At 37.3% G+C, this 25232-nt stretch overlaps 1 pseudogene; it reads left to right on the forward strand.

The window, feature by feature from the left end:
* Nucleotides 1-25232, forward strand: part of LOC108705834 — an 82875-nt pseudogene that overhangs the window by 18254 nt on the left and 39389 nt on the right.

The raw sequence follows: 25232 nt of genomic DNA on the forward strand, positions 1-25232 counted from the left end.
CAATATGCCTGCGCCCGGAAACATTATCTCCCCTCGGGTGCAGGCATGTGGTGTATACCGACTGTGAATTGTGAAAGCTCATCTTTGTTTTTTTGTTTTCTCTCTTGTGCTGTAATCTGCCACGTCTGCTTGCACCCATGCGGATACAATGCTTCTGGGTGCAGACAGAGGAGGAGCAGATTCTTGGCCTGCGTCTCTGTAGGCTGCATTCGTGTGGCCCTAACCTCAGAGTCCACATTGTGATCATAGGGCTGGTGAAAACCTATTATAGTGTTTTCATTTGGCTCTTGCTGTGAAATTCATGCACTGTTAGCAGTGTCAAGCATGTGTGTTTTGGTTTGTCAAAATAAATTTAGTTCAAACCTTATTTGTTGCTGCTTCACTTAGCTCATAAACAATTGATTCTTTTTCATAAATATATTGCTGAAAAGTTTTAAGTATAAAAATCTGCTTTTTGTTTTTAGAAAATAAGACACGATACAAGCAAACGTCAGAGCAGATCTAGCCATTCTTCAAATGAAGGCAACTCTGATGATTATGAATCTGATAGGGAAACTGGCAGCAGTGAATCATCTGAAGAAGAACAAGGCAATAACAGTGAGAATGATGAAGAAGGAATTGAGGACGAGGAGGAAGATGAGGGTGAGGAAGCTGAAGAAGGGGAGGAAGAGTATGATCAAGATGAACATGCTAGAGACCAGAGAGATGGAAATGATTATGATACCCGTAGCGAGGCAAGCGACTCTGAATCAGATTCTGCATCTTTCACTGATGGAGATTCTATTAGATCTGGTTCAGGATCTGACATTTCAGGTATTCTTTAATTAATCTCCCACAATATTTATCACAATAATTTAAAGGACAAGGAAAGGCAAAAAAATTAAATCCCATTTTTACTTTCTTTAATGAAAAAGAAACCTATCTCCAATATACTTTAATTAAAAGTTAAGAAACCTGGCTGTATGCAGTGAAATTCTCCCTTCATTTACTGCTAAGCAGGGAAACAATCATACTTATGAACAGCAGGGGGAGCCCCCACCTTACTTACCAGCCATGCAGAATTCAAGCAGCTTTGTTTATGTCGATCCCTTAGCAGCCCAGACCACACTGAGCATGTTCAGGGTCAGGCAAAGATGTTTAACAAAGTTACAAGATGACAGCCCCCTGTGGCCAACTTTGAAAGCATAAATCATTTGTATGATTAGGCTTTGTGGTGCAGTAAGTTCATGCTTATGTTTAGTATACAAAATACAGCATTTCTAGCCTTAATATATTTTAGACTTTCCTTGTCCTTTAAATTTGTAATACATGAATTATTTACATGTCGGCAGAATTATTTACAAAGACTTATGGGGAAAGATTTGTCAAATGGTATTTTTCTTCTGTGCAAAATAAGTAAAAATATCCACCATTTTATTATACTACACAAAACAAAGTAACTTGTTTTGAGGAATATTTTTTTTTTATTAAAGGGATACTGTCATGGGGAAAAAAAAATCAAAATTAATCAGTTAATAGTGCTGCTCCAGCAGAATTCTGCACTGAAATCCATTTTTCAAAAGAGTAAACAGATTTTTTTATATTCAATTTTGAAATCTGACATGAGGCTAGACATTTTGTCAATTTCCCAGCTGCCCATGGTCATGTGACTTGTGCCTGCACTTTAGGAGAGAAATGCTTTCTGGCAGGCTGCTGTTTTTCCTTCTCAATGTAACTGAATGTGTCTCAGTGGGAAATGGGTTTTTACTATTGAGTGTTGTTCTTAAATCTACCAGGCAGCTGCTATCTTATGTTAGGGAGCTGCTATCTGGTTACCTTCCCATTGTTCTTTTGTTTGGCTGCTGGGGGGGAAAAGGGAGGGGGTGATATCAATCCAACTTGCAGTACAGCAATAAAGAGTGATTGAAGTTTATCAGAGCACAAGTCACATGACTTGTGGCAGCTGGGAAATTGACAATATGTCTAGCCCCATGTCAGATTTCAAAATTGAATATAAAAAAATCTGTTCGCTCTTTTGAGAAATGGATTTCAGTGCAGAATTCTGCTGGAGCAGCACTATTAACTGATTCATTTTGAAAAAAAGTATCCCTTTAACATGAAAAGATCAGTGTCTGAATTGGTTTATCTAAACCACTGACTACATTATTCCTTCTTGCATGCGAGAAAAGTTTTAATATTCTGCATTGAGCCCTAATTTTACTTTTCATATCTTTAAAAACTGATTGTTTTAAGCTGGCGTTTGGCATTAAATTTCTCTATTGTTGATCTTGTTACTATTGTAATGGTATGATAAAAACCATGAAAGACTTGGACACATAATTATCAATTTGTAATACATGCCTACCCCAGTGTGCATTGTTCAGTGATGTTAAGCATGTTTTTGTTAAGTAAAGGTAGCAGATATTTCTAGATAAGTGGAAAACATATAATTTTACTGTTAAAATTCATATTCCGTTCTGTGTATAAAATATGGGAACAGTCTCTAAATTTGGTTATGGAAATCTGACCGCATACAAGCATTTATACCTAATTTTCCATAAAGTTCTTGTTGCTTGCTAAACTATTCTTTACCTTTCTGAACCAGCCCTATAGCAGGATCAGAATGCCTCCTAAATATTTGCTTAAAGACTATATTATTATATATAATTAAAATTATATTTATATTACATTTACTAGATATTTGTGAAATGTGCTCAGCACAGATTTTATTAAAAAGGATGCAGGCATCTCTTGTGATATCTACTCTGGTTAGCCCCTGTTCAACAAAAGGCTTATTTTGAGAAACTATATTCAGTGTATGTCTGATACATTGCCTGAAGCTGCTGTACTGCATTGTCTACATTAACATACCCCTAACAACAGATATCGGGAGACAAAGTTGGTCCTTGCAGGTAAACAGCCTTGTTAGGAGTGATATCAGAGGAGGTGGTTTTCAGCCTTTATTCCGAACAGAGAAACTGCATTGTCTAATATTATCTCTAGCAGTGCAGAAGGTTATTTACAGGGGGACCAATGTTGGCCACTGAGGGCTAAACGACACATCATTTTGATCAGATTTAGGATGCAGATTCAGCATGTTGATGCAATTTTCTCCCTGCAGGCCTGCATAGGCCTCTGATCCACTCATTGGCCCAAGGATATGAGCAACCCAATTTGGCCCAGCAACAAGTGGATGTTTGGCATTTGTGACTACAGACTGAAAAAAATTCCTATGTAAAATAGGACATTTGTTGCTAGCAAATAGTTTATTTGTACATGCATGTTCACTTTACCTTATGGTACTTTGAAGAGCTGCTGCAAGTACCTTTGGGGTATGCCTTTTTTATTTTTAAAGCTTCTTTTACTTGCCAGTTCACAAACTGGATTTTATTTTATTTTTTTTCATTTTGTTTTACAGATTGCGGTGAGTGCTGCAGAAATATATCTGTAGCCAAATTATTGTAATGCCACATACAGTGGAGAATATGCATTGGCTAACTTTTTCACAGGATTTTTGTCTATTAAATACATTTATAACTAGTTTATACATTTAGAACACGTTTTCATCTGTACCCCTCATGCTGAGCTGTTATGAAGTTCAGGCCTTTAGTGCTTAGGGAATCATAAATTTTTGTAGTAATAAGCATAGCTCATGCAGTAACCACATCAATATGTGTAATGGAGCGGCCATCCTAAACCCAAGGATCAGTGGTTGGAGGATTTTATACCCGCTGCCAATCTTACATTATCTTCTCACATATTTTCTAGATCAAAAAAAGAAGGAAAGGAAAAGGGCTAGAGGTATTTCTCCAATTGTGTTTGATAGAAGTGGAAGTTCTGCATCAGACTCTTATGCAGGTATTATTTCTTTTTTAAGATGCTCATACTGATTTCTTCCACAAAAGTAGATAAAATAGTAATGCTCATTTGTAGCATGAATAACTGAGCTTTTGAAATAAAGGAGTCTGAGGGTAATTATGATTTTGGTGGAAATAACATTTCCATGTAGTTCAGATGCAGAGTATTAGACCAATACTTGTCTTTTTTTTTTTTTTTTTTATTTGCAACAACTCTATGAAAGCATATTTTTTGTTTTCCTGATAACTCCCTAGCTGATGTGGTTTGCTTTTTCCTTTATAGGCTTGTTATGCTTTCTAGAAAAAAGCTGATTTGTCTTGTATTAGATTTGATTCCGGTTTCTATGTAACAGTTAATGGATATACATTTTTGTATTAAAATTTTTTTTGCAGAATTCTGCTGAAGCATTGACTATTAATCCTGATGGCACAGGTTTACATCTGAAACCTGGCTAGTTTTATCCCCTACACAAATAAATGCGTATGGAAAGCAGTAAAAAAATTATAGTAAAAAATGTTAATGTATGTTGATAAATATGGTGTTTTAAAGAAAAACGGGACAAAGCAGTTTCGAAAATGTATTTTATGTCTGAAAGCACATTCTGAATACATGTACTTTGGCCAAACACAGGTTCAGAAAAGAAGCACGAAAAATTGCCCTCTTCTGTTCGTGATGTTCGAAAAGGTATCCTTTAATTTTTCCTTATCTTCTGTGATTTGGTCCACAACCCATCAAAGAAATTGAATAATAAGGGACTGTGGTAGAATAAATACTGCAGAATAGCTAATGTGCCAATTACCATATTTTGTGGTTAGCATAAACTGAATAAAACCAAAGTAGACTTGAAAAAGCTCTTAAGCTTTGAAAACTGATACAGCAACCATGTATTTTAGGACAGGAATAGAATACATTTTCATTCAAGATGTTTGATTCCTTGTACACTGGTTGTCCCAGTTTTCATTGCTAAGGTGCCACATGGAAATGCGAAGAAAGTGGTGAAAATACATTGGTCAGGTGGAGAACTTGAACATTAAGGACTAGTAGCATAAATGTTTTTTTTTTTTTAAAAAAAATTTCTACATAACGAAAAACAAACACCATGACACTTTTAATTTTATATTTGCAAAAGGGATCCTGTCATCGGGAAAACATGTTTTTTTCAAAACGCATCAGTTAATAGTGCTACTTGAATTTTTTTTATATTCAATTCTGAAATCTGACATGGGGGTAGACATTTTGTCAATTTCCCAGCTGCCCCTGGTCATGTGACTTGTGCACTTTAGGAGAGAAATGCTTTCTGGCAGGCTGCTTTTTTTCCTTCTCAATGTAACTGAATGTGTCTCAGTGGGACATGGGTTTTTACTATTGAGTGTTCTTAGATCTTCCAGGCAGCTGTTATCTTGTGTTAGGGAGCTGTTATCTGGTTACGTTTCCATTGTTCTTTTTTTTTGGTTGCTGTGGGGGAAAAGGGAGGGGGGTGATATCATGCCAACTTGCAGTACAGCAGTAAAGAGTGATTGAAGTTTATCAGAGCACAAGTCACATGACTTGGGGCAGCTGGGAAATTGACAATATGTCTAGAAGCCCCATGTCAGATTTCAAAATTGAATATAAAAAAAAATCTGTTTGCTCTTTTGAGAAATGGATTTCAGTGCAGAATTCTGCTGGAGCAGCACTATTAATTGATTCAAAAAAAATTTTTCCCATGACAGTATCCCATAACGATTCTCTGGTTGCGCTTCTCTTCAGAAACGGCAACAGGGCGACGATCTTTGGTGTGGCCTTGATTTCTCCTCCCTAGCAATCTTATAGAAGGCAGGGAGGAGAAATCGATGTGTCTTGGTGGTTTTTTTATTATGTAGAAACACATTTTAAAAAAAAAAAAAATTGTTACTGGTCTTTTAAGGTTTTTTTTGTTTTCTATTGCTTTTAATAGCACATTATGGGGCAGATTTATTAAGAGTCAAATAGTAAATTAGAATTTAGAATTTTTTTGTTGTCAAAATTCTGACATTTGAATTTTAATCCCCCTATTCGAATGTAATCAGGCCTGGACTGGGAGTCAAAATAGGCCCTGTCATTCCAAGTACACAGAGGCCCAAACTGCCTCCTACCAGCCCACTGTATGGTAACTTTCTATGGAGTCGTACTGCAGCCCCTCTGGCATTTGCCAGAACCCACAGATTGCCAGTCGGGGCCTGAATGTAATATGTGTACCTCGACCATGGAAACAGGCCTAATTCGAATATTCGCCACCTAAAACCTGCCTTGTTCATGTACAAATCAATGGCAGAGGTCCGTTGAGCCATTTGGAAATGTTAATAGCCTTCCTGACATTCAAGAAAAACTAGATACATACTATTTAAATACCATTTGAATAAGATTCAAATTCGGAAGCATTAGATCGAATATTAAACATTCAAATTTTATCTTACATAAACTCCCAGTCGAGTTGTGAGTATATTTGAATTTATTAGAGTAAAAAAAAAATTCATATGAATTCGAATCTCTACCTTTGATAAATGGTCCTCTATGTATTTTAAAAAGTCACTAACTTTTATTTAAACAAAGTGGTTGTTTATACAGTATGTTGTAGATAATTACAAATGTGACAGCTGTTAACTCTTTATGAAAGCTTCCCCACTTCCTTGTGCATCTCCTAATTATTTAATGCTTTCCAACGCATGCACTTTGTTTTCCTTTTGAATATTTACTGCAAGGTGTTGCTAAATTATAAGAATGAATCTGTTCAGATGTACATATGTTTACAAAATGATAGATCCAAACGTGTTGCTTCAGGTGCGTTTGAATAGTAAATTCTCGAATGGGCAGACTTTCTGCCCAAAATTTTGTAAATTGAAATCTGAGAAAACCATGAAAACCAATAGGATAGTGTGTTTTAATTGAAATCATTCCTTTATTCCACTCAGTTATCAAAATATTTAAGTTCTCTTTACCATTAAGTCAATGGTAATTTTGCACAGTTCTCAATTTTTTAACTTTCACAGTGAAGAAAAAGTAGTTAATAAATCGTACTGTGGAAAACTGTACTCCCATGTTAAAGGAGAAGGAAAGGCTAAAAACAAAGTTTTGATCACTGCCAATTAAACGTACATATATTTAGCATTAGTCATTTATTTCTGCTATTCTTTATTATGTAAGTGCATTTGGTTTTAAAATAAGATTAAACTTGTTCTTCCAAGTGTACTGCACCTCTGCTGCAGTCCATAAAATCTTCTATTTATGGGCACATGCATGCGCAGTAGTTTTACATAGTAACATAGTAAGTAAGGTTGAAAAAAGACACAAGTCCATCAAGTGCAACTTTTTTTTTTTTTATATTATATCTGCCTAACTGCCAGTTGATCCAGAGGAAGGCAAAAAACCCATCTGAAGCCTCAGAGGGGGAAAAAAATTCCTTCCTGACTCCAAAATGGCAATCGGACTAGTCCCTGGATCAACTTGTACTATGAGCTATCTTCCATAACCCTGTATTCCCTGACTTGCTAAAAAGCAATCCAACTCCTTCTTAAAGCTATCTTATGTATCAGCCTGTACAACTGATTCAAGGAGAGAATTCCACATCTTCACAGCTCTCACTGTAAAAAACCCCTTCCGAATATTTAGGCGGAACCTCTTTTCTTGTAATCGGAATGGGTGACCTCTTGTTAGAGAGATTATTATATGATCCCCTTATATATTTATACATAGTTATCACATCACCCCTTAAGCGCCTCTTCTCCAGCGTGAACATCCCCAATTTGGCCAGTCTTTCCTCATAAGATTATCAATACCTTTTACCAGCTTAGAGTGATGGAGACCAAAACTGTACGGTATATTCTAGATGGGGCCTTACAAGTGCTCTATACAGTGGTAGAATGACCCCCTCCTCCCTTGACTCTATGCCCCTTTTAATACAGCTCAAGACCTTATTTGCCCTTGACTCCAAGGTCCTTATACCCTTAATGGTACTGCACTAGGCAAATCCACTATGTAAAAGTGGCTTGGATATTTTTACATCCCAGGTGCATGACTTTACATTTATCAACATTGAGTCTCATTTGCCACTTAGCTGCCCAGATTGCCAGTTTGTCAAGATCGTGTTGCAAGGATGCCACATCCTGGATGGAATTAATTGGGTTGGATAGTTTTGTGTCATCTGCAAACACTGATACATTACTTACAACACCCTCCTCTAAGTCATTAATGAACAAGTTAAATAAAAGTTGACGCAATACCGAGCCCTGGGGGACCCCACTAAGAACCTTACTCCAAATAGAGAATGTACCATTAACAACCACCCTCTGTACCCGATCCTGTAGCCAGTTTCCTATCCATGTGCAAACGACTTCATTAAGCCCAACAGACCTTAGTTTAGAAAGCAGTTTAGGGGCACAGCATCAAACGCTTTGGCAAAATCCAAATAGATCACATTTACTGCCCCCCCTACTGTCCAGCATCTTACTTACCTCATCATAAAAAGCAATCAAATTTGTCTGACATGACCTATCCTTCATAAAGCCATGCTGATTGCTGCTCATAATGCCATTCACTAGGACAGTGTTTATATTCATTAAATGCAGCTTCTGTCCCAACAGATTTGTAGTTTTTAAATGCCTTTCTCTTCTTCCCTATTAACTTCTTTACTTCTGTGTTAAGCCACAGAGGATGATTCTTAGAGCTACTACAGGTAATAAATTGAGAACAGTAATGATTTAATATCATTTAAATGATAACCATTTCTGTTCTGTGTTTTTAGCTGAAAACGTAATGCCCCAATCAATACTCTGTAGGGCAACCCTCAAGGCACTAAAATTAGCTTTTCCAAAATTCATGAATGATATAACATTATGGTCACTATTACCCAGGGGTTTAATGACTTGCACATTTGCTATAAGTTCTGGGTCATTTGAGATCACTAAATCCAGAATAGCATTTTTTCTGGTAGGCTCCTCAACAACCTGTGCCATAAAATTGTCATGCAACAAGTTTATAAATTTGTTCCCAATAACTGATCTGGCAGTACTGTTGCTCCAGTCAATATCTGGGTAATTAAAATCTCCCATTATCATTACTTTACCCAAACTATCAGCCTTTTCTATTTGCATGAGGAGCTTCGTCTCCTCCTCCTCACTTACATTAGGGGGTCTATATAGCATATGCCTACAATTAATTTGCTGGATTCTTTACAATTGGTGAAGAACTCCACCCATAAGACTTCTGCCCCCTCATTTTCTAACATAACAACCTCCTTTATATAAGCTTTTAAATCCTGCCTAACAAACAGACATACCCCTCCTCCTTTTCTATTGCCTCTGTCCCTCCGAAACAAAGTATAGCCACTGATATTTACTGCCCAGTCATGCGACTCATTCAGCCATGTTTCGGCCACACCAATCACATCATATTTTCCCACCAGCACCTCCAGCTCTCCCATTTTACCAGTCAGACTCCGTGCATTTGCAAACATACATTTAATACTGATACCATATTGAACATATGACATGTGGTCCTCCCTATCCTTAACAGTATCCCCAGCCAAATCTCCTCCCCCATTTTCCCTTTCTTTGCCCACTATCTCATCTAACCTGTCTTCCACTGAATCTTTTACTGAACCCACCCACCCCACACCTAGTTTAGAATCTCCTCCAACCCTCTAGCCATCTTCTCTCCCAAAACAGCTGCACCATCATCATTGAGATGCAGCCCATCCCTAGCAAAGAGCCTGTAGCTGACTGAGAAATCAGCCCAGTTCTCCAAAAACCCAAAACCCTCCTCCCTATACCAATCTCTCAGCCACGCATTAATCTCCCTATGCTCACGCTGTCTCCTTAGCGTGGCTCGGGCCTCAGGTAATATCTCAGAAAATTACCTTGGAAGTCCTCGCCCTCAACTTTACACCTAGTTTTTAAAATCGTTCTTGAGTACTTCACCACCTCCTCTAAAGGTGGCCATACACACACAGATCCGATCGTACGAATCGAGGATTCGTACGATTTTCGGATCGTGTGTGGCGTGTCCCGACTTCTTTCGTCCGGCGGAGATCGGTCGTTTGTTCGATCGGTCAGGTTTGATTTTGACCCGACCGATCCCGCCGGAACCCAGGGCACATCGTACCATGCGGCCGAACAATCAGATTACACCCGATATAGCCATGTTTGTTAATGGCATATCGGGGAAAGATCCGCTCGTTTGGCGATGTTGCCAAACGAGCAGATCTTTGCATCTATGGCCACCTTAACTTTGTCATTGGTACCTATGTGTACCAAGAAAGCTGGGTCTTCCCCTGCCCCTTCCAATAATCTGTCCACTCGTTCCACCACAAGCCGAACCCTAGCACCAGGAAAGCAGCAGACTGTTCAGCATGTAGGGGCCTTACGACAGATTACCCTATCCACCTTTCTAATAATTGAATCCCCTATAACTATAACCTGCCTTTCCCTCCTTGCACTCCCCCCACCACCCGTATTAGAGACACTGCCTCCCAGGGTGCTCTGAGAGTCAGTCTGCTCCATACACGCCAGTTCAGAGTTTTCCTCCCCAGCATCTTCAGCCAAAACGGCGAATTTGCTGTTTTGGACAAGATGTTGACCAGCCCCCCTACCCTTTTGTCCCCTTCTTCCCCTCCTGACTGTCACAAACCTTCCTCCCTCATTAGCCTCCACTGCCCCTTCTCCTCCCCCCACTCCACTAGCCCCTGCCAGTGGTTGCTCTGCGAGCCTCCTTTCCTCCCCCAGGTTTGCCGCTGCTCTCAGTGCTGCAAGTTCACCCCTTAGAGTCTGCAGTTCAGATTCCAAGATGAAAACCCACCGACATCTCACATGTAAATACTGCATGGAACTGCTGCTCCAACACCACATACATGTGACATAACACACACTGAGTGATACCAGCAAACCCACTTGCACTCATATTTACACTGGGTACTTAGTCTCCCAAATGCAATTCCTCACAAACGCCTTTTTGGTTTTAAACGCCTTAAGGTTTTTAACGCTGCTTAACACAGGGTTAAGGTTTCAACCAGAGCACACAAAGCCTGATCAGAATTTACCAGATTAACCCCTCCCCCTTAATTAGAAGAAAGAAATGCTATTTGCTACCAGCAGTAAAATAACCCCTTAACGTTTTTTTAAAAAATGCTCCCCTTAGAAACTCTAAAGCTAAAACACAAAAAGAAAATAAATGCACTTAACGTATCTATGAGTTTACCCCAAACAGAGAAAACAAAAAGCTGTTTGTCTCAGTCAGATACACTTGGGACACACAGCAGTCCGTTATTTGCACTTACTCCCTTCAGCACTCCCAGCATGCATGCATGCATGCCTTTACATCCCCTTTACTGTTTCCAACTCCAGTTGCAGGGACAAAGATCATGGAGCCAGATTTAAATAGATAAACTGGTATTCTATTTGAAGGATTATTTTGCTGCAGCCACTGGTTCTGCAGAGTTTGAGAACGTTTGTATTAAATAATACAAAAACTATAAAATCCACATTCAGTTACATGACAACACAGGACCCAGTGCAGTCTGCCTATTCTGATAATTAATCAGTCTTGCTGTATCCGCTTCTGGCAGATATTATTTGACTTGTGCTGTTTTGATAATTTATGACAATCCCTAAGCAGCCCAGACCACACTGAGCATGTGCACAGTCTTGGTCTTGCAAAGATGTTTAACAAAGTTAAAGATGGTGGCCAACTTTGAAAGCATAAATCATGTGTTTTATTAGGCTTCTGGTGCAGTAAGTTTGTTTAGTATACAAAATACAGCATTTCTAGCTTTATTCTATTTAGACTTTACTCCCCCTTTAAAGACGCTGACTAATTCAGCGATAGAGAGCTGAAAAGCAGGAAGTCGTGTTCTGTTATGTTAGACATCCAATCACTCCAGCCTTTATACATTACATTTTTGGCTAACTAACTATATTATATATACTATATTTATAATTTTTATTTTTACACTGAACTGTTCCTTTAAGGTCTTTGGTTAACATTACCTCACCAGAGCACAACGGCTGCTCTTTTGTAGAGAAAAATAAGAAATAAGCAAATGAGGCAGATGAGACTATTTTAAAAGGGGTTAAATCGCTGGGGAGTGCCAAACGGTTGTTAATCAGATGTGTAAGTAAATTTAAATAAGTATTTTTCACATCAACATTTATGGAAGGTTTGTCTTTATCAAGCACATTTACTCTGATGACATTTTTATCTGTTTACAAGAATACATTTATATAATGTAAGATTCGTATCCACATATTAAAAATATTTATTTTTATTTTTCAGAGCGCACCAACAAAATTAGATTTATTCTGCAAGAAGCTAGATTCTTTCTTATCAAGAGTAATAACCACGAGAATGTCTCCTTGGCCAAGGCAAAGGTAATCAATATAAACATTGCAAGTAAATATGCTTTGATTTCAATGTATGTTTCATTTGGATGGGAAAGCATTGCTTGTGGCATCCACTGTATGACCATGGATGTTGGCATCAACTTTCAAAAAAGGCTTTTGCCATAAACCTTTGGATTGAACTACCTAGAGAAAATACTAATTAAGGGCTTGTGGGATAATTAAGTGCCTTTACACCTTCCAATAGAGTGCCTTTCCATTTTGTGTGCGTTTTTTTTTTTTACTATTATAAAGAAGCAGATGCTAGCTGGTAGGATTGTTTTGATAAATTCCACTCCAGATGATTTGCAATTTTTTGACGGTGTAAGCTAATTTCTTACTTAGTTAAGCAGGTGTAAGTTATGCCTTCTAGATAGAAATTTCTTTGGTGCACAGCTCATTCTGCTAATATAAATATTTAGTAAATTAGCACATTTTTCCATGAGTGTTAGATATACAGATATTTTTGCCTGCTGTACAAGTCTGTATGGTAAATTATCTATTTTGGGGTGCTCCATGATGTAGCAGTCACTTGAGTAAATAAACATTCAAATATTTCTGAATGTATTATTTATTATTTGCTTCAGACACAATCCTAATTGATCTTAGACACCACGGATGTAGGAATGAAGTCAGAATTGAGCTCTGGACTCCAGTGTTTCAAGGCAAATTTTCGTTGTATGCACCAATAAAAAGCAAATATATATATATATATATATATATATATATATATATATATATATATATATATAAATATATGATTCAGCCTTTTTCAGCAGGGTTCAGATTCGGCTGAATCCTTGTGCCTGGCCAATCCAAATCCATTTGCATATGTAAATTGTGGGGAGAGCGGGATTTCACATGACTTTTTGTTACAAAACTTTTTCCTTTCCCGTCCCTAATTTGCATATGCAGATTCGGTTTGGTATTCTTCGGGCGGATCTTCCAAGATGAATATATATATATATATATATATATATATATATATATATATATATATATATATATATATATATATATATATATATATATATATATATATATATATATAAAATGGTTGCTGGTGTCCGCACTCTTTTCTTGTTAGAGCAGGGGTGCACGATCAATATTGTAGATAATGGTGTGAAGGATCAGCACTCTCCCATTAGTTTAGTGAATGAAGTGTTGTTTTATTGAATACACAACATAAGATCCGACGTTTCGGTCCCACTTAGGGACCTTTTTCAAGGATGGTGTGCACATACATGTGAAAGCTTAAATACCCACCCCCAATTAGTGAATTTGGCACCCTTATGACGTCATGTGTCCATATACAGAATGCTGTTTCCAAAAAAAAGTCCTTTTTCTTTCTGTGTTCCAATGTGTCATTACCTTTTTGGTCCACAAGGTGTCAGTGTTACATTCTCTAGTGAAATCATAATCAACATATTATGGATACTTGTTACATAGTAATCTTTTTGCTGAAAACAGTAGCAAAATTAATAACAAAATTATCACCTTGAAACATTTGTAACATGTTACTCACAGATTGCAGGAGTCATTCACATCAAGTATCGTATTGCTATTATGTATATATTTTCCTGTGAAATAAAAGGATATAACTGTATTATGCTTGCAGAACACAAACATTATGTTAAAAAGCAATTTAGTTGGAGCTGTCCATTCAATCCCTTTGGAGTGACACAATCTAGCTCATGTATCCAAAACACTTCTCGTTTCAATAACATATTGTCAATGTCACCACCTCTTGCTTTTTAACATAATGTTTGTGTTCTGCAAGCATAATACAGTTATACAGCGTCAAAACTGTCAGAAGTCGAGTGTGGATAATGAATGACCCCATGAACCATAGCTGTATATGCGGCTCCAGTCGCCAGCGCCACAGTTGACTAGGGCCACCAAGAGATGTCCTCCGACTGCAAAGTGACCGGGAGAGCCGTGTGAGTACCTATGGCGATGGACAATTTAATGTTTGGGGCCACACAGGTATGGAAGTTTTACAAAGAAAATTCGTTGGCACCTGAGCATAGTTGATTATACAACATGGCTCGGTGTGATTAGGAATTCCTTGATGAGACCAGCGACTTGAAAATTGAGATAACGCTACAACAGGCGACTCAATTTGAAACAGTTCTTACACTAAATACCTGATGCCTACTGCCTAACAGTTGTGATTGCATGACTAACGGCTTTCAGCGGCCGACCATGATGTGGGACGATACAATTAAGCAATCGTCCTTCTTTTGAGGCATATATATGCTTACTGTTGAGTGATTTGGACACATTCATATTCCGTGCTCTTCTCACGTTGGGATACCTTTTGATGCTTACGATTGATTTCGAATAATTTTTTTCTCTTTTTTTATATATATATTTTTTATTTTTGATGATTTTTCATTTTATTTCTTCATTTTTTATTTTTTATCTTTTAGTTTTTCTTTTCTTTTTTCTCTTTTTTTTATATCTGTTTACTTTATTTTTTTCCCTTTGGTTCCATTTCTCCCATACTCCTGTCCTTACCGTTCTATTTCCCATTCTCACTATTATTCCAACAACACTTTACCCGCAGCACTCCTACTCTTCTCCGTGCTAACGATCTGAGTTTCTGATTCTTACCTTGTCTCCTACGAAACGCACTGCTCGTCGCTTTGACATTGTTCAATTAACTTCCTTCGCTGATTCTCTCAATTACTTTCACCACACTCTATCCCCTGCTTCTTCTCTTTCTTCCTGCTATTTTCCTGTGATCCTGACTCTTACCTTTGACTTCAATGAGACGCATCGGCTTTAGCATCAATATAATACGCGATGTAGCGCCTCACAGTTCCTCTTCCTTACTATCTATACTAATGTTACCTTCATGTTTAGATACACTGTTATTGTCTGTAGTGTGATTAACTAAACTACGAAACTGACACTTTGTTTTATGTGAATGGCTATGACCGGGGTTACCGTGGCTAGATTCAATATAAGCAATATTCTTTATTTTTACGGGTTTTCCGATTATTCTTTAACGATTTCTTTTCAACATTGTGTTTGACTTATATCGTGTCAGCCGAAACGTCAGCGATTGTCCACTGAATAAAGAGACATTTAACACTTGCCGCACAACCCTCTTAGTTTTGGGTGCAAGTAATCAAAAAGGCATTGCCAAATAGCCAATATCATAGAAAAAAGAAAGACTGACACAGCACTCCAAATTATGTATGCAAAGAAGGATATGTATTGTAAAAAAACATACCAAAGCCCATAGGGCGACGTTTCGGGGTATACAAACCCCTTTCTCAAGCCAAGGGCATCATTCAAATAACAGGCATTAGTTTACACCAATTTATACAAAGTAACACAGGAAGTTACATATAGAACATGACATCATTAATGATCCTCGCGCATTAACCCCTTAGTTGCTCAATTTCATCCATATAGGTATACAACAACTCAGCGTTAGTCCACTGCATATCCAAATCCAGCTAAAAAGAGACGAAACAAAGAATAAAAAACAAAAATGTACCTAAAACTTATCCCATTACAGAAATACATATAGGTCATAGTCTCTATTAAGCCCATTTGGGGCCAACGTATTTAATTGATGTATCCACCATACCTTTCTTTTTCTCAACAACAGCTCTCTGTCACCCCCCCCCGTTTAGGGGAAGGTACACATTCCAGAACCATATATTGCAAATCTGTATCAGTATGACCCTTCTCCATATGTTTAGAGACTGGCAACTTCACATTGCCTTTCCTAATTGTAGATCTATGTTGGGATATCCGTGTTTTTATTTGTAACGTGGTCTCCCCAACATAGAGGAGACCACAGGGACAAATTAACACATAAACGACAAATTTAGATAAACACGTGTAGTATTTGCGACCAGTGGTCGGATGCTCAAATATTGTACCCTTATGTACACAGCAGCATTGGGAACACGATAAACAATGGAACATCCCCCGCGATCTTGTACCCATATATGATTGTGCCAACATCTGATTTTCCTTCGTATCAGAATGAACCAACTGACTACCCAATGTTCTCCCCCTTCTATATGAAATCAACCTGTGTATACCATTTGTCACTTATTATAATGATCGCAGTAACATGGTGGCTAATATTCTCTGTAAACAAACAAGGGAAAGTTGTGCTCACCACTATTTTTTAAAACCATTAGGCAGGGGTGCAATGAGGGTGTGACCACAAAATACATATAGTCAACTACAAGAAGTCCTCTGCACTCAGCCCATTATCAATATATTTAAGACAGAGACATTTTGTGCATACTGCTACTAAAAAATGCCTTACCCTTTAAACAACACAGGGATTGTTTGTCCATATATTGCAATATATTTAAGCTGGCCAACTACGTCAAAGTCATCCCATATCTGGCCAGTCCTACGCTTAATTTTCATCTGATTCATTAAGAATTCAATTGCTTAATTATACATTTTACAAAGGGACTAAGTTTTACCTGCAACTTACTAGCTGCTTTCAAAGTAAAACTCCCAAACTTGGCTGCCCTTTTATTAGACACCAGTGGGATCACCTGACTATAGCTGGGAGGGGTGGGAGCTACAACATGGAGCTGGTCACTGCTCCTGTATAACTATAACAAACAAGGGAAAGTTGTGCTCACCACTATTTTTTAAAACCATTATGCGGGGGTGCAATGAGGGTGTGACCACAAAATACATATAGTCAACTACAAGAAGTCCTCTGCACTCAACCCATTATCAATATATTTAAGACAGAGACATTTTGTGCATACTGCTACTTCAAAAATGCCTTACCCTTTAAACAACACAGTTGTATATTTATATATATATATATATATATATATATATATATATATATATATATATATATATATATATATATATATATATATATATATATATATAATCCTCTCCAGAAGAAGCCGCACAACACAGGACTTATAATAAAGTGTTAGATTTATTAAGGCACACTAACGTTTCGGCTGCCACACCAGCCTTTGTCAAAGTAACAAACATTTCAAATTTTACCCTTAAATACCCCAGCTATGGCGGGAAAAGTGATACAAACCCTCCCCTTCCTGTATACTAACGTGTAATTATCCTAATAAAACACACATGTGGTAAAATGAATAAAACATGCATAAAAGACATCCCATCTACCTCCATCATGATCGCATAAACTTTGTAACATAAAAAACTCTACCAATCAGGTAGACCATGTAGCAAACATCAAGTGACTCAATAATATCAAAATCGCATAAGTATCAGAGCAGCTGTCATCAAAAAATTACTCCGTTACAATGTTATAAAAAGAGTAGTGTTCAAACCCGTATGTGCAAGGTGACATCTATCCCTGGAAAAACCATTAAACCACCAGTATAAAAATTGCTCAGAAGAATCTGACCCGTAAGCCACCACCACGGCATACCCGTGTCACAGTGATATCGTAGCTCGCTACTTACTACCAGTGTATACAAATATCAGCTCTACCTGCTGTGTGATCGCTGTAAATACAAACTCCATCGGATCGTTCGTAGGTAACAGAAACAAAAAAAGCTTACCCCGTTGTCTTAGTGAGAGAGCAGTGCGCATAATATATACGTCATCACAGTGTTATAGTGTAGTGAATTAAACATGGTTCGTTCCTCATTCCCAAGTGGTGCAGGCAAAAGGCAACGTTAACCCATTCGGGTGCAACATAAAAAGTGTCCATTCAGCTGAGGTCCTGTGTGTATCATATAAATTAACGTCGGTGTGTTTTTATGTTCTATGTTCACAGGACTTCATGTATAAGGTCCCTCAGTGAGGACATCTGTAATTCATTTATAGTAAGTCTGCCACATGGATGGTCATGATTCATTCCAAAACACTCCACAGTGCAACCTCATATCAAGGGATCCTGAGAATAACTCAGAAGGAACTTAAACCTGAAAAAGAAAAAAGAGAAGAAAAAAATACACAGTAGTAGAAAACGTATTTTTGTATAGCAGTAAAATAAGGTATATAGTTGCGTACAATTGATAAAGGGTCGTGCGGTCCTAGAGACCTGTTAAACCATCCCCAGGTTAAAAAATTAGTTTTAAAAAATACTCAAAGGGTGCTCATCAAGACCGGCCAAGGTAGAGTTTGTATCATGGCCACTAGTCTGTCTCGTTAGACTGAGGGACTAGGATACTACCAATTCATATCCCCTATAACAAATGGATCACGACCCCAACTCCCAGGTCAAGTTTCTCTGATCACATGGCTTCTAAAGGACAACCGGCCAACCCTTGTATTATCACGGTGATCACTATGGGGACCACAGTCCTTTACCCCAGAAGTTAATTAAAAACACTAACTAAATTCAAATATTGATCATGTTAAACCTCGTCACACATAATCCAAGAGAGCACTGTGCCTCTTTAGTGTTGGAGTAAGTAAAAAAACGACAAAAGCATATTGTAGTCTCATAACCTCTACACACTGAATCCTAGAGTCCTATATACCCCTTTGGAGTTAAACTTCACTGATTAGAACATCACGACATATTGTATTATGACACCCCTTAATAGAAAGGGGAATAAGACACCATCTCATTGAGCCCTCCTGGGCTGATCGTGTTAAGTCTGTGGATCCATCTCAGTTCAGCTTGTAATAGTAATTTTTCGCGGTCCCCACCTCTCACTGGAATAGGAATGTGATCTATGATCATACAACGGAAACTCGCCAGTGTATGTTTGTATTTCAAAAAGTGCATTGCCACAGGGGTCTCAGCTTGTCGTATTGAGCTTCTATGGTTCGCCATACGATCCCGTAGATTGGTAATAGTTTTACCCACGTAGAAAAGTCCACAAGGGCACTTGATGAAGTAAATCAAGAATTTAGATGTGCAGGTAAGTCTGTATTTGATTTCAAGCTTTTTCCCTGTATGTGGGTGGTTGAATGAGGGCCCCACTATCAAATGACTACAAGTAATACATGAAGGGCATCGATAACAGCCGTTCTTAGCTACCGACAGCCACGTACTGGTTCCTCCACTCTGATAGCAATGTGTTGGATCTGTCTTTACTAGAAGATCACGTAGGTTCCGTCCCCTTTTGTATGAGATCCGAGGTTTGTTTCTAAATATAGGGGGAAGTGTTCTGTCCCTCTCTAGTACAGACCAATGTGTATGTATGGCATCAATTAAAGGTCTGTTATCCGGAGTAAAGGTGGTCACAAAGGTCAGCCTCCTCTCAACCTCCTAACTTGCTTCAGGGGGTACCCTTTCCAGTAGATCTTCCTGGGTCCACTCCAATGCTTTAGCCTTGCTATCGAGCAAATCCTGCAGGTTATAGCCTCTTCGTGTAAATCGTACAATCAGCTCATCCAGTTGATCATTTAATATATTCCGCTCAGAATTATTCCTAACCATCCGGATCATTTGTGAATATGGTATACTCCGCAATGTATGGGGTGGATGGCAGGAAGTGTGCAATAGTATGGTGTTGCGATCTGTGGGTTTCCTATACGTGGTCGTTCGGACATACCCATCACTCAGTTTCACTGTGAGATCCAAAAAGGAAACCTGTTCTTCATCAATGGAGGCCGTAAACTTTATAGTAGTATTAAGTGAGTTTAGATCCTGCAACATCTGTTCAAACTGTAGTTTGGTACCTGTCCAAACCAGGAACAAATCATCGATGAACCGGTATAATCTGTAAATAAACTTGCCATATTGCGGTAGTATCATTCTCTCCTCGTATCTTGCCATATACAGGTTCGCAAAGGCCGGAGCCACATTGGATCCCATACTTGTGCCGCTGATCTGTAAGAAATATGACAATTCGAACTTGAAGTAGTTGCACGTGAGACATAACCTCAGTAGTTCCACCAAAAAATCAATATGCGGGCGTTTGTCATTGGGAAATTCATACAGGAACTCACGAACAGTCTGTATACCATCTTCTATTGGAATCACGGTATAGAGTGAGGTCACATCCATTGTAACCAGCAAGGATCCTGTCGGTATAGGAGCAGATTCTCGGATTTTTTTCAGGAAATCACCTGTATCTCTGATATAGGAACAAGTTCTCATTACAATAGGTTGCAAAAAATGGTCCACAAATTGAGCCAGTGGCTGTAATAAGGAGCCTCTGGCGCTTACTATAGGGCGACCTGGAGGTGTTCTGTCATCCTTGTGTATCTTGGGAAGCGTGTATATTATAGGACAGATAGGATGTTCACAAGTTAAGAACTTCTTTGTAGTTTCGGTAAGGTAGCCCATCGTGTAGCCCATTTCAATCATATTATCAATGCGAGTCTTAAATTTACTCGTAGGATCTCCAGGTAGCTGGCGATATACAGACTCATCACCCAGTTGGCGCAATATCTCACCCCTATAATCGCTATAGTTCTGGACTACCACTGCTCCCCCTTTATCAGCGGGTCTGATTACAATATTAGTATTAGTAGAGAGAGAATGTATGGCCTCAAATTCAGCTTTAGTTATATTGGGACGTGTCATCTTCCCTGGGGTTACCTTATGAGTTTCATCCACCAAAAGGCGGGTAAATGCCTCAATAGACTTGGGTGTATGCCGTGGTGGTGGCTTACGGGTCAGATTCTTCTGAGCAATTTTTATACTGGTGGTTTAATGGTTTTTCCAGGGATAGATGTCACCTTGCACATACGGGTTTGAACACTACTCTTTTTATAACATTGTAACGGAGTAATCTTTTGATGACAGCTGCTCTGATACTTATGCGATTTTGATATTATTGAGTCACTTGATGTTTGCTACATGGTCTACCTGATTGGTAGAGTTTTTTATGTTACAAAGTTTATGCGATCATGATGGAGGTAGATGGGATGTCTTTTATGCATGTTTTATTCATTTTACCACATGTGTGTTTTATTAGGATAATTACACGTTAGTATACAGGAAGGGGAGGGTTTGTATCACTTTTCCCGCCATAGCTGGGGTATTTAAGGGTAAAATTTGAAATGTTTGTTACTTTGACAAAGGCTGGTGTGGCAGCCGAAACGTTAGTGTGCCTTAATAAATCTAACACTTTATTATAAGTCCTGTGTTGTGCGGCTTCTTCTGGAGAGGATTGTATGAAGTAAACTTTGAGGGATGCACCCAGGCAACGAGATGACATTTATCGTGAGTGCTGGGAATTTGGGGGAAAGAGATATATATATATATATATATATATATATATATATATATATATATATATATATATATATATATATATATATATATAATATCAAAACGGGGGTTGTGGGAGCACTCTAAAGGCTTTAAAGTATATATATATAAGTATAATAAATGCTATTGCATATGTACCCAAATAGGGGTTGTTTTGTTACAAAGTTATGATCATAAAATTGATAAGCCACCATACCACGTCAAGGTAAACCCCGAATGGCAGTCCCTAACTTGTTTTATTTTTTATGTGCATTTTAGCATTACCTGTAATCAATGTCCATTGAACGCTGTTTTTTCACTGAGGGCTAAATCCTCCCCAGCCAGCAATCAAGCTTTTAAAGGAGAGATATTCCCAAAACAAACGCCCAATTTTAAAAGCATAGGAACACCACTAGTTTAAACGGGGGGTATGGGGTGCTACAACCACTGAAGCTATGCCACAGCTTCCGGCTAAATATACAATATCAAAACAGGGGGGTTGTGGGAGCACTCTAAAGGCTTTAAAGTATATATATATATATAAGTATAATAAATGCTATTGCATATGTACCCAAATAGGGGTTATTTTGTTACAAAGTTATGATCATAAAATTGATAAGCCACCATACCACGTCAAGGTAAACCCCGAATGGCGGTCCCTAACTTGTTTTATTTTTTATGTGCATTTTAGCATTACCTGTAATCAATGTCCATTGAACGCTGTTTTTTCACTGAGGGCTAAATCCTCCCCAGCCAGCAATCAAGCTTTTAAAGGAGAGATATTCCCAAAACAAACGCCCAATTTTAAAAGCATAGGAACACCACTAGTTTAAAGGGGGGTATGGGGTGCTACAACCACTGAAGCTATGCCACAGCTTCCGGCTAAATATACAATATCAAAAGAGGGGGGTTGTGGGAGCACTCTAAAGGCTTTAAAGTATATATATAAAGTATATAAGAAAAAACAGCGTTCAACGGACATTGATTACAGGTAATGCTAAAATGCACATAAAATATAAAACAAGTTAGGGACCGCCATTCGGGGTTTACCTTGACGTGGTATGGTGGCTTATCAATTTTATGATCATAACTTTGTAACAAAATAACCCCTGTTTTGGGTACATATGCAATAGCATTTATTATACTTATATATATATATATATACTTTAAAGCCTTTAGAGTGCTCCCACAACCCCCCTGTTTTGATATTGTGTATATATATATATATCTCAATATATATATATATATATATCTCAATATATATATATATATATATATATATATATATATATATCTCAATATATATATATATATATATCTCAATATATATATATATATATATATATATATATATATATATATATATATATATATATATATATATATATTGAGATATATATATATATATATATTGAGATATATATATATATATATATATATATATATATATATATATATATATATATATATATTGAGATATATATATATATATATATATATATATATATATAATCTTCACCAAAGAAGCCGCACTACTCAGGGCTTATTGCAAAATGGTACGTTTATTAGAAAATCTAACGTTTCGGCTGCAACACCAGCCTTTGTCAAAGTTACATGAATACAAACAAATTACCCTTAAATACCCAGGTTCTGGCGCGAAAACCCAAGAGCCCTCCCTCAAGTGACGTGTTCAAATGCAGCCCCAGTGTTAAATGGTATTAATAATATCCATAATTGTCAAGAATTCACAGATAGTCATAATATGGTTAGAGTGTAATCTCTTAGTTGCAAAAACCAACAAATGGCCACAATCGTATCCATTCGCAACTAAGTAACAATCTAGCAATCTGATCTCCAATCGCTACTATTTAGCTGGTCCGCCCTGATGCTGGTAGCTCTTAAACCTGTGGGAGATATATATATATATATAGATATATAAATATATATTTATATATATATATTGAGATATATATATATATATATATATATATATATATATATATATATATATATCAAATTGGCAAATAAACCGCACAACCAGGTCTTGCATAGAGTGTAAAAATCACAAACTTATTTATTTATCGACGTTTCGGCTCCAAACTTAAGCCGTCCTGAAGACGGCTTAAGTTTGGAGCCGAAACGTCGATAAATAAATAAGTTTGTGATTTTTACACTCTATGCAAGACCTGGTTGTGCGGTTTATTTGCCAATTTGATATTAATTATTTAACCAGCACCTAGGCATTGATTTTGACTTGGGAGTGCTCCAGTTTATGCTCTCTGTATATATATATGTATATATATATATATATTGAGATATATATATATATATGTATATATATATATATATATATATATATATATATATATATATATATATATATATATATATATATATATATATATATATATATTGAGATATATATATATTGATATATATATTGATATATATATATTGATATATATATATATATTGATATATATATATTGATATATATATATTGATATATATATATATATATATATATATATATATATATATATATATATATATATATATATATATATATATATATATATATATATATATATAGTATTTCTATCTGTGGGTTTCACATATATGCACGTCTCCAATCTGGTGGCACCTTTGTAAATTTTAACATCCAAAAATTCAATACTATTTGCATTATGGTTCAGTGTAAATTTCACCGGGTTATTCATAGCATTTAATTGGCCCACCATCTGTTCTAATTCTGTGGTGGGACCTGTCCATACATAGAAAATATCGTCAATATAGCGCCGGTAAAAGGCGCCATATTTTTTAAATAAGGGATGTTTCAAGATGCATTCATTTTCATAGACATGCATGAAAGAATTTGCATACGCTGGTGCCACTTTACTTCCCATTGCTGTCCCTGTTCTCTGGATATAGAATTGTTTTTCAAATTTGAAATAATTTTTGTAAAGAATAAATCTTAACAGGGACAGCAAAAATTCACCTGGGGGTCCGTTATAACATTGGTTCTCATTGATCATCATAGAGACTGCTTCAATGCCCCCCTCGTGCGGGATACAAGTATAAAGACTTTGCACATCCATAGTCACTAAAACAAAGTCTGCCATCGGTATGTCAATGCTTCTGACCACACTCAAAAAATCGTTAGTGTCTTTCAAATAGCTCCCCATCTGGTGTATGCATGGCTGGAGGAGGTAATCAACAAATTTAGCAATATTTTCGTTTAAGGAACCATTGGACGCAATTATCGGTCGTCCTGGTGGAGTGGTAAGGCTTTTATGTATCTTGGGAAGCGTGTAAATTACAGGCCTAACTGGGTATTTGGGCAAAAAATATTCCATCATGCTATTAGTGATATAGTCATTGGCAACCCCTGTATCTAGAAGGGCTCTCAATTCCTCTTGGAAGGTATCAGTGGGATCACAAGACAGTTTAGCATAGTTTTCAACATTATTTAGTTGGGACAATAGTTTTTCCTTATAATACTTATAGTCCATCAAGACCACTCCTCCCCCTTTATCAGCTTTTCTAATGATAATGTTTTTGTTCTTTTTTGTTCTTTAGTTTTTTGTATTGCCGTCAAGTTGCCCCTCCTTTTGTTCCCTGTCCTATACCACGCCGCCATTTCACAATTGAGCATGCGATTCAAAGATTTCACAGATGCATTATTGCTAACTGGGTCATAAATACTTTTGTTTTTAAATTTGGCCGACATTTCACTTGGTATAATAAACATATCAGAGTCTTTCCCATTGTCATTAGATACTGCAGGTGTATTTGTCAAGGCTGCAGCCTGGTATGTCCCCAATGCACCGTCAAAATGCTTCCTTAACCGCAAATGTCTG

The sequence above is a fragment of the Xenopus laevis genome, chromosome 1S (genome assembly GCF_017654675.1).
Source record: "Xenopus laevis strain J_2021 chromosome 1S, Xenopus_laevis_v10.1, whole genome shotgun sequence".
In the NCBI taxonomy this organism is placed as follows: Eukaryota; Metazoa; Chordata; class Amphibia; order Anura; family Pipidae; genus Xenopus; species Xenopus laevis.